A 6,423-nucleotide genomic window follows, 5' to 3' on the forward strand; every position below is an offset into this window, starting at 1 on the left:
GATTGAGATTGTGATGATTGAGTTGGATTGTATAACATTGCTAAATTTTAAATTGCATACCTGTTGAATTGAGTCTTTTGACATGATTGTTGAGTTGATTGTATATGATTTGATTGGATTAGATGATATGTGATTGGATTGGATTAGATGATATGTGATTGGATTGGATTAGATGATATGTGATTAGATTGGATTGGATCAGATTGTATAGGATTGGTTTGGATCAGATTGTATATGATTGGATTGGATCAAATTGTATATGATTGGATTGGATCGGATTGTGTATGATTGGATTGGACCGATTGTATATGATTGGATTGGATCGGATTGTATATGATTGGATTGGATTGAATGATTTGATTGAATTGGATTGTACATGATAGATTGGATTGGATGGTTTATGATTGCTCTCTGTCTAAATTGTGTTCTTACTTTAGACTTATGACACCTTGATTGAGTCTCCCTTATCTTTCTGATTTGAGATATCCAAACTAACATTATTCTTCCTTGAGGTATGTTTCATTCTGTCATATTACATACTCGTACATTCCATGTACTGACGCCCATTTGGACCTGCATCGTTTTATGATGCAGAGACAGATTTAAGAGATCATCAATAGAAGCACCATTGAGGATCTATACACACTCAGCGTATTGGTGAGTCCTCCTCTACATTCGGAGGGCACCGCTTATGTTATTCTTCCATCGAGTTAGCCCTTTTCATTTTGATTTGAGGTAGCCATGAACATGTCATTGGCACCAATTAGATAGTAGTGATAGAGGCTTCATAGACTAGATAGTGACGGGTCGATTGAGTATTTTCTTTCCTTGAATTATTCTTGTCAAAGTATTTTAATGACAAATATTGGAGTTGATTTGTTGGCCCATGGCCTTTCTTTCTTGAGTTAGATCGTTGATTTGGAATTGCCCGACAAATTATTTCGTTATTTTAAACTTTTTGCTGATCGATTGATAGTGAATGGATGTGTGATTGGACCAAGTGGTTCGCTTGGAGACCAATAATGGTCTTCGAGTGCCGATCACGTCTAGGGTACCCTCTCTGGGCGTGACATATATATTCAATAGGTAATCAAGATTATAGAGAAGATCACTTACCCAAAGTTTTTCCACAAAAATCTCGTCCAAACCACCTTCCCCAAGCTCCCAAAAGTTCAAAAATAGAGAAAAAAAAATTAACCCCCGGCTAAGAGCTCCAAATGTTGCAATCGGATGGGTAGCTCACTATCGCGACTATCGCTTTTGCGACATCTTGATCGCAATTTCTACCTAAATGGCCATCTTCACTTTTGCGATGGGCCTATCGCTAAAGCAGTGATCGCGAAAGCAACCAGCCCATCACAATCGCGATGGTAGTAGGCACCAGCACTACAGCAACTTTAACATATAATCAACTTCCTAGATCGACCCTCAAAATTCGTTCGAAATCCCGTACACACAAATCATGTATGAATTCCTACTAAAATTGACGTTCTAGACTCAATGAAACCATTGAAATTCGAATTTGAGGGCTCCTTGACCTAAAACTCGATAAGTCGCAACTAAATTAACTTTGAACCTCAAAATACCAAAATAAACTCGGGACCTCCAAAATTTCAACCAAGACCACTCCTAGACCTAAAATCATCTCCCGAATCCAACGAAGTCATCGAAATTTTATTCCAAGCATCGAAACTCCAAAAGTTGATCAAAGTTAAATCTTGACCTAAAATTCTTTAAATTCTCAACTCAAGACCTCAAATCATCGTTACAACTCCAATTCTGAGTCTGTAAACTCTCCTAGACCAATTTTCACATTTCGGAGCTGTCCGAATCAACGAAATTCCATTCCAAGACTCATAACTCCGGTTGGTCCCAAATACCACTTTTGAACACTTAAAACCTTTGAAACCTAAAACCTCCCGAGACTCAACCTATTGATAGGATTTTCCAAAACCAATACTTGATACCAAACAGAAACAACTCGGGGCAATTATAGGGAGGAGTAAAATGGTCATTTTATAAAACTTTTAAAAATAACTTTTAGAGTCATTACAATCAAATTCAAATTTTAAATAAATTTAAAGGCCAAATCCATCGGTGGCCTCTTAAAATTGGCACCAAGTTTTACTTAGACACCTTAAGTGGACAATGTTCACTTTAGACATCTCATGTAAGGTCCCGCTATATCATTTTGATATTTTTTAATGACATGACAAAGTGAGTGTGATACACTCAACAATAGCGCTGGAAGGCTTTATATAGCCATTTTTTCAAGCTTAAACTCCTACAATTAAAGTTGAATTTTTTATTCAAATTCGTTTTCAAGCCATTTTTTTTCATTGTATTACTTTTCTAATCTACCATCACATCCCTCTACTTTTTTCGCCGGAAAAATGGATACCAACACCCATATTTTATATTCCTTCTCTCTTTATTTCTTCTTCTCACTCTTTTCTTCTCACCATCGTCATTAGTTTTATCACTATTGTAAAAATATTTTAATTTTAATTTTTTTTCAAATTTAAAAATCGCACCCACTATCATCTTCTTCTCCTTTTTTTGTTTAGATCCAACAATTATAATTATGAAAAAAATATGAAAATCTAAATCTAATGAAAATCCTAAAATAAAAAAAAATAGAAAGAAATTGGGGGTTAGGGAGGCGCTGAAAAAGTTTGGGAAGAAAGGAGGAAGGAGGGGTAGGGTTTAGAAATATGTATTATTATTATTATTATTATTATTATTATTATTATTATTATTTATGGCTGAAATTTAGTTTTTTTCCTATAATGTATTTTTAAAATATTATTTTATGCTCAAATACCACGTGTTCTTTTTTAATTAGTCGTAGTGTTAGGTCATTTGCGAGTGAATGTCAAAATGACACAGCAGGACACTACATAAAGTGTCTAAAGTGAACATCGCCTAGTTAAGGTGTCTAAGTAAAATTTGATGCCAACTTTCTGATACCACTTGTTGGAAAAAAAATACCGACTAATTTTTTTCTCTTTCGGACTGTCTTCAAGCAGAAAATAGCAAAAAAATTTAAAGAGAATAACAATACAAAAATTTAACGTGAAAAACTTTCCAATTGGAGAAAAACCACTGGCCTCTCAGAAAAATATTTACTATATGGAAAATTGTTATAACTATATAATACACAATATTTTTCCTCACACACCTCAATTTCTAAAATACTACACCCAAGAGATTTCCAAGAGGAAAATTCTCTAAACCTCTACTCTAATATACAAGGAATTAAATTTTTGGTGGTGATTCAAACCAAAGGAGCAAGCCTCCTTATATAGTTTCCAAAATCAAAGAAATACATCTTCTCCATCCGATGTGGGAAAAGCCATTTTTGACCTTTTTTTCCCTCCTTTTTCAAACCTACCAACAAATCTCCATCTTTAAAAAGGAAGAAAAAAAATATCAATTGTTGGCCCCTTACAGTTGTCCAACTACACATAATAGAATCAGTTCTCCACCTAACTCAAAAAATTGGCCAACCACGCGCAGCTGCAACCTTACATTGTCTTCTACCGACAATCATAATTCTAATATCAAGAATTATCATACACCCACCATAAAGAGTACATCCACTCAGATTGAAGAACCAATCCAAGAATTTTTACTTGAAATCACTTCCCAATTTCAAGAATTTCAATTTTGGCTCATGTCGAAAAACTTTCTAATAACTTATGGTGCAACCCTCTTATTGATTTTTTGAGAGTTCATTAGCCATCGACATCCTTTCCACCACACATCTTGCATCACCTATCAATCAATGCCCATGTGCAAATTTGTGGACCAGCTACTCATTAAGCATCCTCTTCCATGGCAATTTTAGAGATAGCATTCATGCCATGAGGATTTTTATCTTTCTTACAAAAGAATATCATCCCCCTCGGAGACAATATTGGCAGCATTTCCTTTGGAGATTCCAGCCGAACTAGCCCCATTATTAGGACATTTACTCTTAATATGTTTTGGTTGACCACAATCCCAGCAAACAACCTTCTTCTTGGAGCTTTTATTTTGCTTCCATTTTTCTTTAAAAAGCAGAGCTGAATTTTTTTGAGATTTTTCATCTCCATTCTTCAATCTTCTTTCCTCAGAAATCAATTTGCTCGTTACTTCTAAGAAAATCACAGTTTCCTTCCCATACATTAAAATGGGTTGCATGTCTTATAGAAAGATGGAAGAGACCAAATGAGTCGAAGTGCCTTGTCTTCGTCATTAATTTTCACTCAAATTGATTCCAATTCAGAAACAATCTCAATCAAGACACTCTGATGATCAGAAATAGTTGTACCTTCATCCATTTGCAATTTATGAAATTACTCCTTCAAATATAGCCTATTTGAAATACTTTTGGTTTGGTACAATTCTTCAAGTTTCTCCCACAACTCCTTTGTTGTATACAATCATATCACATTAGCAAGAATATTTTTAGCCAAATACAAGCGAATTTGACTTGTCGCTTTCATGTCTAGATATTTTCACTCTTTATCACTAATTTTGGATTTTTCTGAGTCTCCACCATTTTCAGATTTTTCTAAACCCTTGTCATATTTTTCGTTAGTTGGTCACCCTTTCAATTTCTTGTGTTATCCAAATTGAATTAACACATCCTTGACTTGCACTTGCCACAAGCCAAAATTAATTCTTTCATCAAATTTCTCAATATCAAATTTTATCTCATCTTGCTTATCAGTACTACTAGATGGACAATAGTAATAAAAAAAGTACCCACTAAATTAGTTCCCAGGAAAGAGAGGTGGAGTACAATGGATACACTTAAGTACAAAGTCTTTCCTTAGTCAGAACCTTTTTAGATTGTATGTATTCCACTATTACCAAAAAATACAAGTACCCCAAAGCAACTCCACCAGAATAACAAATTTCACCAGAATCAGACTCCACTTGCTACTCCACCAGGACGAAACTTCTGCTTGAAAACAACAATTCTAATTCAGAAATTTTTTCTAATGTGGAAGATCAGAAAAAATTGCAACCACGGAGCATACTAAAATTTCAAAAGAATTCTTCCACACCAAAAGCTCAATAATTCTAATTCGGAATTTTTTTCTGATGTGGAAGATCAGATAAAGCTGCAACCACAGAGCATACTAAAATTTCAAAAGTATTATTCCACACCTAAGGCTCTGATACCACTTGTTGGAAAAAAATATCGATTAATTCCCGTCCCTTTCGGGCCGCCTTCAAGCAGAAAATAACAAAGAAATTTAAAGAGAATAACAACACAAAAATTTAACATGAAAAATTCCTCAATTGGAGAAAAATCATATGCCTCTCAGAAAAATATTTACTATATGGAAAATTATTACAATCATATAATACATAATATTTTTTTCTTACACGCCTCAATTCCTAAAATACTACACCCAAGAGATCTCCAAGAGAAAAATTCTCTAAACCTCTACTCTAATATACATGGGATTGAATTTTTGGTGGTGATCCAAACCAAAGGAGGAAGCCTCCTTATATAGTTTTCAAAATCAAAGAAATACTTTTTCTCCATCCATTGTTGGAGAAGCCATTTTTGACCTTTTTTTCCTTCTTTTTCAAACCTACCAACACAACAATGGGTTTGACCAACTTAAAAATACCACGACTTTCAATATATAAAACCTTCAATCTTGTTTTGCTTTCCATCATAAGATAATCTTCATATATATTACAAATTATCTAACATTAGAGAAATGAATTAATGATGTGATTTATCAATATTCTTTAGACTAAGAAAATATTCCATGTGCTGGGACATGACTTTAATTAACAATCAGTGGTGGTTTTGAGTTGTTATTCCAAGTTTGCAAACAAGATCCATATTCGGATAGTACAAAACAGATCGCAACAAGAAAAATGGCCTACTTTAATATGGTAAGGTTTTAAAAGGTTAGCACTAGGGGTGTTCATGATTCGATTTGAATCGATTATTGGTTAAAACCAAAATCAAATTAATTTAATTGATTTTCAAATTTCTAAAATCAAATTAAAGCAAACCAAAAAAATAACCGTCGGTTTGGTTCAGTTTGATTTAACTTAATTGATTTTTTTGGTTTGAAAATAATAAATTTATTGAAGTCATCCGCATCCCGATAGACACAAACACCTAGTACATGAACAATCCACAGGAAAGTTACTGTGGATTCAATTAAGCAATTAAGCAATGCTAGAGTTATTATTACACAAAAAAGTGATTTCATTAAGGAATACTAATTAAAGTCATTATACACTAAAGATTAAAAGATCAAATCTCTATAGCAAAAAAATAACCTCAAACTTAACAATTAAAGAACCATCTGGGGGAGGGGTACAAGAAACTTATACACTAAAATTTAAGTGTTGGGCTTGAGAAAATGGTAAAGTTTAAGACTTAAGTTAATTAAAATTTAA

This window comes from Solanum dulcamara, chromosome 7 (assembly GCF_947179165.1).
Source record: "Solanum dulcamara chromosome 7, daSolDulc1.2, whole genome shotgun sequence".
Classification (NCBI taxonomy): domain Eukaryota; kingdom Viridiplantae; phylum Streptophyta; class Magnoliopsida; order Solanales; family Solanaceae; genus Solanum; species Solanum dulcamara.